Below are 14,674 nucleotides of genomic sequence, written 5' to 3'. Positions count from 1 at the left end.
CACCAGCAATCAACACCTGGATAAGCAGAGATTAATGCCAAGATTAATACTAGCTACACAATCAAGCAGTAAACAATAACCCAATCAAGATACTACCAACTCAGACAATCAAACAGTAAACAGCAGCCTAATCAAGGAGCCAACAAGAATATTCCCGCTAACACAGATAGGGCAAGCCATTGGCGTACTAACAGAGAGCAAACCCTGCTCCCTTTCAGCACTGATGATGTTACCTAGTTTGGTAATGAAATGTCTGTGAGAGAACAACCAAGCTCAGAGGGCACCAAGGACACATTAGATCAGTAGAAATCTTCTTAATTTTTTTTTTCTAAAATGAACATTTTGCTGTTTTCACATGGCCAAGAACGGTAGGATGGTAGCACAGTGCAAACTGGAAGCTTAGTAGAAAAATCAGATGCATTCGCAGGCAATTCCAGGAACAAAAAGAGGGTATGTCTAACAATGAAAAAAAGGACTAGGAGTTATATGACAGCAGTGTTCCAATATGTAAGGGATTGCCACAAAGAAAAGGTGGATAACCTATGCTCCAAAGCACTGAAGGCAAAAGAAACAACGGATGGAAGCTAGTTAAGGAGAGAAGCAACTTAGAACTTAGAAATTGCCTAACAATTAATCAATGGAATGACTCCCCCCCCCCCAAAAAAAAAATTGTGGGTGCTCCAACACTGGAAGTTTTTAAGAAGAGATTGGACAGCCATTTGTCTGAAATGTATAGGGTTTCCTTCTTGAGCAGGAGGGGGTTGGACTAGAAGACCTCCAAGCTCCCTTCCAACTCTGATATTCTATTATTCTTGGGGGCAATCTCATTCCAGAGAGCAGATGCAATGACAGTATTTTTACTTGCCAGGAAAAACTTAAAACCACCAGCACGGTAGTTCGGTAATGAAACACCTGCACAAAACAACCAAACTCAGCGCTCTCTATCTATTTCTATATCTATCTATCTATCTATCTATCTATCTATCTATCTATCTATCTATCTATCTATCTATCTATCTATCTATGTAACTAACTAACTAACTAACTAACTAAATATCTATCTCTATTGATCTTTATCATCTATCTTTCTCTCTCTCTGTCTGTCTGTCTGTCTATCAATCATCTATTTTCTCTCTCCCCCTCTCCCTTTCTCTCTCATTTCTATCTATCTAATCTATCTATCTATCTATCTATCTATCTATCTATCTATCTATCTATCTATCTATCTATCTATCTATCTATCTATCTATCTATCTATCTATCTATCTATCTTTATCTATCTATCTATCTTTCATCAATTATCATCTATCTATCTATCTATCTATCTATCTATCTATCTATCTATCTATCTATCTATCATCTATCTATCTATCTCTATTGATCTTTATCTATCTATCTATCTTTCTCTCATCAATCATCTTCTATCTTTCTATCTGTCTGTCTATCTATCTATATCTATCTATCTATCTATCTATCTATCTATCTATCTATCTATCTATCTATCTATCTATCTATCTATCTATCTATCTATCTATCTATCTATCATCTATCTATCTATCTCTCCCATACTTTATCTATCTATCTATCTATCTCAATCATCTACTATCTATCTATCTATCTATCTATCTATCTATCTATCTATCATCTATCATCTATCATCTATCATCTATCATCTATCATCTATCATCTATCATCTATCTATATCGATCTTTTCTAGCTATCTATCTTTCTCTCATCAATCATCTTCTCTCTTTCTCTCTTCCTATCTTTTTGTCTCTCAATCTATCTATCATCTATCTACACACACACACACACACACACACACACACACATTCTCCACACAAAATAAAGTCGCTTTTGTGGGTGCGGGGGGTGGGGGGGAGAGAGGAAAGGCCCATGGCAATAAATAATCCAGCACAAAGCAGCAGGGTCGTGTTTGAAGGGGGCTAAATCGAGGTGCCAAATAACAGAAGGCACTTCCTTGTCCCAGAAAGCTGAGTTTCCCTTCGGCTCTAAAAAGCTCCCTGTTACTGTGAAGACAAAGCAAAGAGTCTCGTGTAAAAAATCCACCCCCCCTTGGGGGGTTGGGGGAATTCAAAGGAACTCCAGAGGTGCGCTGGGGCTTTAGGGGGAAACAGGGGGACAAAGGATTTGCGTAGTCATGTAAAAAAAGAGAGACAGCCTTGCTTCCACACCGCTTTTCTGAGCCCCAAAGAAAACTGTCGAGTAAGTGCTGAGCTGGCAAGAAAGACAGACAAGGCTCTCCCCCCCACAAAAAAAGCCCGGCTTCAAACCAAGGAGGTTGGCATCTGTTTCCAGCAGTTCTCAAAACAGAAAGAAGAATCAGAAAGCAACTTTCCTCCCCCCCCCTTCCCTTTTGAAGAGAACTGAAACTTCCCAAAATTTAGATACTATTCCTTAACTCTTAAGATTCCCAGCACTGGGATTGTAAATGAGATAAGAATATCTTATCTTCTCCTTATCCTCCTCCTGCTTCTGCTTCTCCTCCTCCTACAAAGTCCATGTTGTGTGGAGAAAGGAAGGAAGGAAGGAAGAAAGGAAGGAAGAAAAGAAGAAAAGAAAAAAGGAAGGAAGAAGGAAGGAAGGAAGGAAGGAGGAAGGAAAGAGTTGTCCATAAATCATGGCTAGGTACTTTAGCCCGGTGTGCCCCTGCAAGTACAATAATGATACAAAGTCCATGTCGGTGGTACTACAAAGTCCATGTTGTGTGGTGGAAGGAAGGACAGAAAGGAAGGAAAAAAGGAAGGACAGAAAGGAAGGAAAGATGGAGGGAGGAAAGAAAGGAAGGAAGGAAAGAGAGGAAGGAAGGGAGAGACAAAGGAAGGAAGGGTGGAAAGAGGAAGGAAGGAAGGAGAGATGAAGGAAGGGAGGGAGGGAGGAGGGAGGGGAGGACATAAAAAGAGGAAAGGAAGGAAGAAATAATACTCCAAAGTCCAAGTTGTTGGTACTAAAAAGTCCATGTTGTGTGGCTGAAGGAAAGAAGGAAGAAAGAAAGGAAGGAAAGATGGCGGGAGGGAGGGAGGAAAGAGAGAAAGGAAGGGAGAAACAAAGGAAGGAAGAAAAGAGGAAGGAAGGAAGGAAGGAAGGAAGGAAGGAAGGAAGGAAGGAAGGAAGGAAGGAAGGGAAAGGGAGGAGGATATGGAAGAGGGAAGGAAGGAAGGAAGGAAGGAAGGAAGGAAAGGAAGGAAGGAAGGAAGGAAGGAAGGAAGGAAGGAAAAGTTAGACTGTTAAGAGCAAAGGATGCTTTGAAGAGGGAATTGAAGCTGATGAAAAAGAGCAGTGGAACAGTCTCTCTCTTCCCCCCCGTCCCCCTGTCCCCCCCTGTCCCCAGTGAAGCTGATCCTGAGCTCCTCCAGAGAGGACAGGAGGTCAAGAAGCAGCAAGACAGGTTAGCGGCAAGATGGGGAAACAGCGGGGCAAGACAAAGGCCACGGAGTGGAGGGAGGGGGCACTGAATGCAGGCAGCATGTTTCTTTGCCAAGAAGAGAATGGAAGGGACATCAATACACATCGCAGGCCAAGGACCAGGGGCCGGTTAAGAGATGGGGGGGGGCACAGCAGGGGTCAGAGGTCACCAGGGCAATAATGGAGATGAATTAACAGACTGGTAACAATTGACTGGGGTGTTTGTGTGTGTGTGTGGGGGGGGGTGGACGGAGAGAAAGATTGGCGCAATCAGTTTAGTGCCATCCGAAGGAAGAAGAAGAAGAATGCGGAAGAAAATCTGGTCCTAACTACATTATTAACTTAAAAATAATAATAATTGAGGACCTAATCTGGCTGAAGTAAAACAGTTTTGGGGCCCCATTGAATGCCCATGAATATAATACAGGTAATGCTCGACTTACAGCCACAATCGAGCCCCAAATTTCTGTTGCTAAGTGAGATATTCGTTAAGTGAATTTTGCCCCATTTTGCAACCTTTCTTGCCACTGTTGTAAAGTGAATTGCTTCAGTTGTTAAGTGAGTAACACGGTTGAGTGAATCTGGCTTCCCCGTTGGCTTTGCTTGTTGGTAGGTCGCAGAAGGGTACCACGTGACCCCGGGACACTGCGTCATAAATATGAGCCAGTTGCCAATTCAACTGAATTTGGATCATGTGACCATGGAGATGCTGCAACAGTCATAATTTGTGAAGAACAGTCATAAGTCACCTTATGAAGTTGTAAGTTTGAACGGTCACTAAACAAACTGCTTTGCTGTAAGTCAAGGATTACCTGTAGAAATAGAATGGAATAGATGAAGAGAAGAGAAGAGAAGAGAAGAGAAGAGAAGAGAAGAGAAGAGAAGAGAAGAGAAGAAAGAATCTTTATTGAGAATAGAAGAGAATATTGAGAAGAGAAGAGAATCTTTATTGGGAAGAGAAGAGAAGAGAAGAGAAGAGAAGAGAAGAGAAGAGAAGAGAAGAGAAGAGAAGAGAAGAGAAGAGAAGAGAAGAGAAGAGAAGAATCTTTATTGAGAATAGAAGAGAATATTGAGAAGAGAAGAGAATCTTTATTGGGAAGAGAAGAGAAGAGAAGAATCTTTATTGAGAAGAGAAGAGTTTAACACAGAAGGAATTTGTCTCTGGTGCAAAAACTCTCAGTGTACATTCAAAACAGCAGTAATGATAATCACAATAATGATATTTATAGAAGGTAGCAGAAAAGATGAGAAGGATAATAGTAATGCAGCCATACTATATGGGTAAATAGGCATAAGATACCAATGACACAAGAGTTAAAAAAAAGTCAGGATGGCAGCTGTCATGTTGTGACGGAACCTTTGCTTGTTTGCATGGGCAATGCAGCGTTGTGGCCCCTATCTTGACTTTTTGACCCCATTCTCTAGAGTACCATCCTGCCAGATGGCAGAACTTGCTCTCTTTTGAGGATCACAAGCCAGATTAACAGAATTGGAAGGGACCTTGTAGGTCATCTAGTCCAACCCCCTGCCCAAGCAGGAGACCCTACGCCATTTCTGACAGATGGCAGTCCAGTCTCTTCTTGAAAGCTTTCAGTAATGAAGCTCCCACAACTTCCAAAGGCAACTTCTGTTCCATTAGTTGATTGTTCTCACTGTTAGAAAATTTCTCCTTATTTCCAGGTTGAATCTTCTCCTTGACCACTTTCCATCCAGTGTTCCTTGTCTGGCCTTCAGAGCATTAGTATTTCCTATATTATTATGAAAAAGCTCTGATTCTAAGGAGTTCTACTCCCCCTCCCCATCTGAAATCTGTTCCAAATGCAAAACACAAGCAGAGGAGAGGAGTTTCACTTTCAGTTTTACTTTCACAGCACCAAGCAGCTTTAGTACAGAACAGTTGAGCTAAGCCATGCCCAGGCTCCTTACTGTCTCCTTCTTGCTCACACAGCAAATACTGTTTCAGTTTCCAAACAGCCCTTACACACTGACAGGATGCTAGCCAGATGAATACCGATGGATGCTGGTAGGCAGAGATAGAACTTTTCCCCCTTATTTTCTTCCACAAAAACTAAGCCCGACCACATAGTTTTGTAGTGAAGCACGGGTATCAAGCTAGTAAATAAATAATTGAATAAATAATTGAAGGAATGAATGAAAGAATAAACAAACAAACAAACAGCTACGTCCCCTCCAATATTGGTCATGAATGTCTGCATGTTTTTGGGGTTGCAAAAGAAACTCTAGTGGAGTAGGAAACATCCTACATTAGCCAAGGGTTCCTATCAAGAATCTAGCCTCACAGGTTTAGCCAGAAAAGAAAAGGAAAAAAAAACAAAACCCCAGCAACTTTAAAATGTGTGGACTTCAACACTCCTCAACTCTTTCTCTCTTTCTCTCCTCTCTTTTTCCTCCCCTTCCCTTTCATTGTCTTCATTTTCATTGTCTCCCCCTGAGCTGCTCAGCCAGTTTAATGGCTACACTGGATCATAAAACTGTCCCGCCATTTTTATAGTCCGAAACGAGTATTTGTAGCCTTTGTATAATTCCACTGGTGAGTTCATCCTACCAACTGACTGGCCTCATTTTGTTCAGGCTGAAGAAAAAGGCCGGACAAGTCCACCTTTGCCCCCAACAGGGTTTTTAGAGAGGGTAGCAAAGGCTGTGTTTACATGACCTGACATGGATGTGCTATTCAGAATCCGATCTGTCACAACTGAGTGGAACAACGGCTCCCTCTAGGAATCTAGCTTTTCTGTCCCTTCCCATTTTGGGTCTCTCCAGATAACAGACAATCAGAGTTGGAAGGGACTTTGTAGGTCATCTACTCCAACTGCCCAAGCGGGGGACCCTACACCATTTCTAACAAATGGCAGTCCAATCACTTGAAAGTCTCAAGTGATGGCGCTCCCACAACTTCCAAGGGCAACTTCTGTTCCATTGGTTGATTGTTCTCACTGTCAGAAAGTTTCTCCTTATTTCCAGGTTAAATCTCTCCTTGTTCAGTTTCTATCCATTATTCCTTGTCTGGCCTACAGGAGCTTTAGAAAATAGCTTGGCCCCTTCCTCTGTGTGGCAGCCCCTCAAATATTGGAAAACTGTTATCCTGTCTCCCCTGGTCCTTCTCTTCACTAGACTAGCCATGCCCAGTTCCTGTAACCGTTCTTCATATGTTTTAGTCTCCAGTCACCTAATCATCATGGTTGCTCTTCTCTGTACTTTTTCTAGAGTCTCAGCATCTTTTTTATAGTGTGGTGACCAAAACTGGATGCAGTATTTAGGTGTGGTCTTACCAAGGCTTTATAGAGTAGTATTAGTACCTCACTTGATCTCGATTATATCCCTCTGTTAATGCAACTTAGGATTGCATTAGCTTTTTTGGCTGCTGCTGCACTCTGCTGGCTCAGATTTAGCTGGTTGTCCACAAAGACTCCAAGATCCGTCTCACAGTTACTGCTATTGAGCCTGGTTTCACCAAGTCTATATGTGTACTTTTGGTTTTTCTTGCCTAAGTGTAGGACTTTACTTTTCTCTACATTGGATTTCATATTATTAGATTTGGCCCAGTGTTCTAGTCTGTCAAGATCCATCTGGATCTTAAGCAGCCAATCTGTGCCCCATTTTTCAAGCGGGGAAGACATTATATGGGATAAAACACGAAGAAGGAAGACAAAGTTTGAAAGCAGATAGTCCTCAACTTACAACCATTCATTTAGTGACCGTTCGTAGGTGCAACAGCACTGAAAAAAAGCGACCTCTGACTGCTTTTCACACTTACAACCGTTGCAACTGACTCATGTTTATGACTGTCGCACTGTGCTGGGGTCATAGGATTCCCTTTGGAGACCTTCCAACAAGCAAAGTCAATGGGGAAGCCAGCCTAAAATTTCTGTTTGCTGTGTGAAACATGTCTTAAAGTTAGTTTTGCCCCATTTTATAACCCTTTTTGGTCACAGTTGTTAAGCGAATCATTGCACTTGTTAAGTTAGGAGCACGGTTGTTAAGGGAATCTGGTTTGCCCATCGATATTGCTTGTTGGAAAGTCACAAAAGATGGTCACATGTCCCGAGCACAGTGAAACCGTCATAAATACATAGATTTCTAAAAAAAATATATCTTAATTTTGATCATGTGACCATGGGGATTCTGCAACAGTCAGATGTGTGAAAAACAGTCATAACTCACTTTTCTTAGTGCCGTTGTAACTTTGAATGGTCACTAAATGAATTGTGATAAGTCGAGGACTCTCTGCTAGAATAGAATTGTAATTGACTCCAGAATAGAATAGGATAGAATAGAATAGAATAGAATAGAATAGGATAGGATAGGATAGGATAGGATAGGATAGGATAGGATAGAATTCTTTATTGGCCAAGTGTGATTGGACACACAAGGAATTCGTCTTGGTGTAAATATTCTCAGTATACATAAAAGAAAAGATACACCCATCCACGTTTGCTACTGGTCAGTCTCTTCTTCTTTTTTCTTCCACCTTTCCAAGTCCTACGGCCTTCTTTAGAGATTTGGGTCTTAGCGTAACGTGTCCAAAGTAGGACAATTGGAGCCTGGTCATCTGTGCCTCAAATGAGAACTCTGGGTTGAGTTATCTCAAAGAAGCTTTTTCAAGAGCAACTGGACTTTCTGGTTTTTCTTTGAAGAGAAGACGCTTCGCTTCTCATCCAAGAAGCTTCTTCAGCTCTGACTGGATGGTCAGATCCTTCCATTCCCCACCATTCTGTCAGAGATGAAGAAGCTTCTTGTTCTGACCCAAACCTGGTTCCAAGGAAGCAAACATGAGACAAAGGTAACAGCACAACCTTTTAATAGCAGTAGCAATAGCACTTAGACTTATATACCGCTTTATAGTGCTTTACAGCCCTCTCTAAGAGGTTTACAGAGTCAGCCTCTTGCCCCCAACAATCTGGGTCCTCATTTTACCCAGCTAGGAAGGATAGAAGGCTGAGTCAACCTTGAGCCTGGTGGGATTTGAACTGCCAAATTGTAGGCAGCTGGCTGCAGAAGTAGCTTGCAGTACTACACTCTAACCACTGTGCCACAGAGGCTCCTCTTAATGTTTTTTAACTAATCCCGTTCCTTCATGGGTAAAAGGCTGCTTCAAATCAATTAGCTCCTATAAGAAAGAGCCTTGCCAAGGTTTTGCAAGCCTGCCAAGAACACCAGATAAAATTACTAAGCAATAATTCCAACACAAAGAGTCTCCAAACACCAACTCAGATATTCCTAACGTCCACCAGGCTCGAGTGTAAAACGTCTTTGCCTTCTGCAAAGAACTACGCTTTCTCGGTGGGCTTTTATCTCCTCAGGGAAGGGCCATTTACCTTGCAGCCTTACTCCCAAGTCGCCCATGTTGCTGCAGCTGCTCTTTCCTTCGAGCAGCCCTGCGCGCATGCATGCTGGGCACGGGTTCCTCGGGGACCTCTTCATCGCTGCTTCCAGCCTCCACAATCTCCAAAGGCAACATTCTACTCCCTGATGGTCCTGGCCCCATCCCTGCATCACACACACAGGCCCCTCATCTGAGTCTTCGCACTCTGAGCCTTCAGCTATCCTCACCTGCTGCTGGTGAACTACAACACTTCTTGGAACAGAAGCAAAATGTCTTCAAAGAAAAACCAGAAAGTCCTGTTGCCTCTTGAAAGTCCTGTTGCCTCTTTAGGACAACCATGACCTGGATGACTGAGAATCTCCATAGATATCTGGGTTGAGTTGTTGATGAAAGTTCTCAATCAACCAGGTAGAGTTGTCTGGAAGTTGAGTCATGGCAACTGGACTTCTTTTCTTTTTAGTTGGAAATGTTTTGCTGCTTATCCAAGTAGCTTTCCCAGTCTGGGTTCAGTTGTTCAATGACCCATTGGTTAGTTTCCTTGCCTATCCAAGGTATTCTTGGGAATCATGAAAGCGGTTTCCCAGTATTTGAGAGGTTACCACGGAGCAGGGGGTCAATTTATTTTCCAAAGCATCAGAAGGCAAGACAAGAAGCAATGGGTGGAAACTAATCGAGGAGAGAAGCAACCTGGAATTAAGGAGAAATTTCCTAATAGGGAGAACAATTAACCAGTGGAACGGTTTGCCTTCAGAAGTTGTAGGTGCCTCCAATATGGGAGGTTTTTAAGAAGAGACTAGACAGTCACTTGTCTGAAATGGTATAGGGTTTCCGGCCAATCCCACCTCTGACTGGCCCCGCCAACCCCATCTCTTCTCTGCCTCCTGAGTCCCAGCTGATTGGCTGGGTCTTCTTTTGTTGCCCTACACAGGAGAACGGAGCTGGAAAGCAGGTTAGTCAGATGGGGAGGGAATGGGGATTTTGCAGTATCCTTCCCCTGCCACGCCCACCAAGCCACGCCCACAGAACCGGTAGTAAAAAAAAATTGAATCCCACCACTATCTGGACTCATTTGGTTTGGTATATAAGTTATGACACCAGGCTGGAAATCAGGAAACAGTGAGTTCTAGTCCCTTTTTAGGCATGAAAGTCAGCTGGATAACTTTGGGCCAATCACTAGGAGATGGTGAATTCTAGTCCCGTTTTAGGCATGAGAGCTGGCTTGGGGACTGGGCCAATCACTAAGAGACGGTAAGTTCTAGTCCCGCCTTAATCATGAAAACTGGCTGGGTGACTTTGGGTCAGTCATTCTCTCTCAGCCCAACTGACCTCACAGGGAAGGAGTATTAGGTATATTTGCTACATTATTTATAAAAATAATATAGGTGGAATTTGGCATGCTCATATGTAAAACATGAATATTTTTGTGCCAATATTTTCCTCATCCAGGATGTCTTCAGGAAAATGGTAAAAAAAAAAATCAAGATGATATTTATATAAAAAATGGGCCAGGTTACATGGCTGGGCCACCATTTTAACTTTTTTAACCCCTGTGGATTCTCCTGGCTGTCACCTGTATATTGTTATACAGCTGTCACGAGCTGCATCACAAAACAATAACTAAAATTCAGCTATCGAGTTCCTTCATGGTTACATGGAAATGCAAACTCCATGCATTCTTCTTCCCCACCCCTAGTCTGTGTAATCATGGCTTAGCATGTCAGCTGCTTTCTGACCAGTTTCTTTTTAGGAAATGTAATTAAATAGGTGTTGATTGCTTGGATGGGAAGATTTATTGCTGCTATCCTTCCTTGTTACCGTGACTGCTTTTAATAACAAGCCGCTGGGTGAAAAATCACACCGCTGCTTTCCTCCCTTTCTGTCTGAGGTTTTTTTTTTTTTTTATAGTAAATGAATGGCCACCTTTCACTGCCAACCATTTGACTCCGGGAAGGGAGAAAAAAAAGAAGGTTTGGATCTGTTCGAAGGGGCTTGGGTGGGTGGGCTTACCTTGGGCCAAGGCATCCCAAATCGGTTTAGTTTGGCTCTCTTTCTCTCAAACAGCAACAATTCCTCTCTTCTTCTTCTATTTTCTTTATCCAGAAAACAAAGAACAGCGCCAGCACAAGAGAGAAGTTCTAAGAAACTTTCCATCAGGCTTATTAACCAGGATCCCTTCTTCATTTAGACGGATGATGACTAATGGCTGTGGCAAGGTAGGAGAAAGAAGGGAGGGAGGGTGAAATTTGTGTAACAAAGATCCATAAATCAACTTGGAAACTCAGGGAGAGAATCCATCACTGACCGGGAAAATACAGTCAGAGGGCTAAAGGAAGTTCAGAGGACCACTGAATAGTCTCTTGGTATCAGCTGGTTTTGTGGTTGGCCCTCTATTCACCCTCTTGGGGTTGATCAATTCTGTTTTAGAATTCCCATCTGTAAGAAAGGGAATCTGGATTTAACAGAATAACAGAGTTGGAAGGGTCCTTGGAGGTCTTCTAGTCCAACCCCCTGCTCAAGCAGGAAGCCCTGTACCATTTCAGACAATGGATTGTCCAATCTCTTCTTAAAAACTTCCAGTGATGGAGCACCCACAACTTCTGGACTTAAGTCATTCCACTGATTAATTGTTCTAACTGTCAGGGAATTTCTTCTTAAGTTGGTTCTCTTCTTGATTGGTTTCCTTCTATTGCTTCTTACCCTGCCTTCAGGTGCTTTGGAGAATGGTTGATTCTTCTTCTTTTTGGCAGCCCCTCAGATATTAGAACACTGTTATCCTGTCACAATTAGCCCTTCTTTTCATTAAAATAGACACACCCAGTTCCAGCAACCATTCTTCGTACGTTTTATCCTCCCGTCCCCTCATCATTTTTGTTGCTCTTCTCTGCACTCTTTCTAAAGTCTCAACATCTTGTTTATATCGTTACAACCAAAACAATTTTGAAGAAGTTAGGGGTGTGTCTATTTTATTTAATTTATGAAACAGATTATGACACATACAATAACAAACAGAAATTGTTAATGTCTTAGATTCCCTCGTTCTTTAAACAATCAATAGAAGGAATTCATTGGTAAAAATAAATAAGTATAATCCAACAACAAACATTAATAACAGAACATTATGTTTGATAGAATATAAATAACAGAGAACCTATAGGAAACAAGAAATAACTGCCACATAATATAATTTATGAAATATTTAACTCACTGTCAATGTATTAAAGGAAAGTTTAATCAGTTTTAGCACAGAGATTTATTGTGACGTTTGTTTGTATGAATCTTTGTCTTTTGAGTCTGTATATTTGTATATTTTAATTTTTTGTATTCAATAAAGTTTATTTATAAAAAAAATGTAGGGTATATCATATAGGAGAAACAATCGGTGGTCAAAAGCAAGGAAATACAGACTTAAACAAAGACCTTCAAAAATATAGAGCGAATACAACGATCAAAGGAAAAAAATGGGGAAATAATTTTCTTCTTTGTCTACCACTCTCTCCTGTAAAAACTATGCAGTCAATAAGAATGCCTTCATTCAGGTCAAGAAGGGAATTAAAAAAAATCAGGACCACGGTATCATCTGTGAAAATCACTCATGCCCTTGTCAGCTCAAGCTCAACTACTAAAGTGCATGGTCTGCCCTTGAAGGCTACTCAGAAGCTTCATTTCGTCCAGAATGTTGCATTACAAGAATAACAAGAGTTGGAAGAGACGTTGAAGGTCTTCAACCTGCTGCTCAAGCAGGAGATCCTAGTATATAGGGCCTATATATCATTCCAATCAAGTGACTGTCTACAAGCTGCTAAAAGAGAATCTCCAGCCGTTTTTGATCTGATGAGACCTATTTGAAATTTGGATCATGTGTTGAGGGCGTTCTTGCAGAATGTAGCTGGGCCTTGTCAGTTTTGAGCATGTAAGACACATAAACAGAATAACAGAGTTGAAATAGATGTTGCAAGTTTTCTAGTCCAACCCCCTCCTCAAGCAGGAAACTCTATACTATTTTACTGGTTGTCCAATCTCTTCTTAAAAATCTCTAGTATTGGAGCACCCATAACTACTAGAGGCAAGTTAATTGTTCTCACTGTTAGGAAATTTCTCGTTAATTTTAGGTTGGATCACTCATTGGTAAGTTTCTATCTGTTACTTCTTGTCTTGCCCTCTAGTGCTTTGAAGAATAGATTGGCCCCCCTCTTCTTTGTGGCAGCCCTTCAAATATTGGAACACTCTTAGCATTGATAGATTTGGCCCAGTGTGTATTCTAGGTGTGATTCAAGGAGCTGGTCATCTTTTCTAAAATCCTACATGGTGTAAAGGTTCCCCTTGCATGTACGTGCTAGTTGTTTCCGGATCTAGGGGTTGGTGCTCATCTCCGTTACAAAGCTGAAGAGCCAGCACTGTCCGAAGACATCTCTGTGGTCATGTGGCTGGCATGACTAAACGCCGAAGGCGCATGGAACACTGTTACCTTCCCACTAAATGTGGTCCCTATTTTTCTACTTGCATTTTTTTACATGCTTTTGAACTGCTAGGTTGGCAGAAGCTGGGACAAGTAAGGGCAGGGTTATTTGATGGACTGCTTATCTCATGGGGTTTCTGCCCAGCCGGTGAGAGTCAACACAGCAGACATGCTTTGGTGACATGTGTTTCCATTACATCATGGCATCTAGGAAGACCTAGGAAATGTACTTTCTTTGTTGTAGTGTTGCAGTATCCTTTGGACTAAGATTCCCCCCGAGATCTGTGTGGATCCCACCATGATGGCACCTGAGAAGTTACAAAGCAGTATTTCCCATCTTGGTGGCTTTAAGGTGCATGGATCAACTACACGTAGTCCTTGACTTATGACCACTTATGAGTCACAAGTGAATTTTGCTCCATTTTAGCCCTTTCTTGCGACAGTTGCAGTTAAGCTAGTGACAGGGTTGTGAATTCAATCTGGCTTGCTTGTCAAAAGATCGAAGGTTGTAAGTAACAACTACTGCAGTGATTAACTTAACAGCTGTGGCAAGAAAGAGTGTAAAATGGGGAAAAATTCATTTAACAACAGAAATGTCATCTTAGCAACATAAATTTTGGGCTCGGTTGTGGTCATAAGTAGAGGACTACCTGTAATAGAGTGAAGGTAGGTAACCATAGGTAACCTGGCACCATGCCACTTAATCACATGCCAGACATCTGGTAATCCTGGCCAGTGGAGAGAGCCCTTTATCCAAGCATGAACAACACTAGCCCAAAGCAAACAGGAAATCTGGGGCTTATAACCCCCTACCAGTCCTAAGTATGCCACTGCCAACATGGGCAGCCAGGGGTGTCTGCAGGAAATAGTTAAAAAGATCAAGGTAACAGAACTTTGATTGCATTGAAGTGATTGCCTATTAAACTTTTTTGACTGTGCCTTGCAGACACCCCTGTGGGCTGCTAATCATGGCAGATTTTACATCTCAACATTACCACTAGTTTCAACCCTAGTGCAGCCAACTGTGGCTTTAAAGCAAGGGTCTTCAAACTTGGCAACTTTAAGACCTGTGGACTTCAACTCCCAGAATCCCTGAGCTAACATGACTGGAGGAGGAATTCTGGGAGTTGAAGTCCACAAGTCTTAAAGCTGTCAAGTTTGAAGACCCCTGCTTTAAAGCATCTCACACCTGGGTTGAAAACACAATGAAGTCAATATGACAGGGACCCTGCAGAAAAATGCACAGTTTAAGCCTGATTTCTTTTCACAGAGACTAGGGAATAGTTTATATAGTATCATTTATATGCAATATAAATGATGTTTTATAATTAATGTTATATATTATATATTTTCAATTACAATTGGAATAACATTTACGCAAATCCTGTTTATAATGAGAAATGAATATCTGCTAAATTATAACCCCCCTGCTTTATGATACTTATTCA

Source organism: Notechis scutatus, chromosome 1 (genome assembly GCF_049901735.1).
Source record: "Notechis scutatus isolate UNSWTSFEM ecotype Mainland chromosome 1, rNotScu1.2, whole genome shotgun sequence".
NCBI lineage: Eukaryota > Metazoa > Chordata > Lepidosauria > Squamata > Elapidae > Notechis > Notechis scutatus.
Note: the sequence above shows the minus strand (reverse complement) of the source record.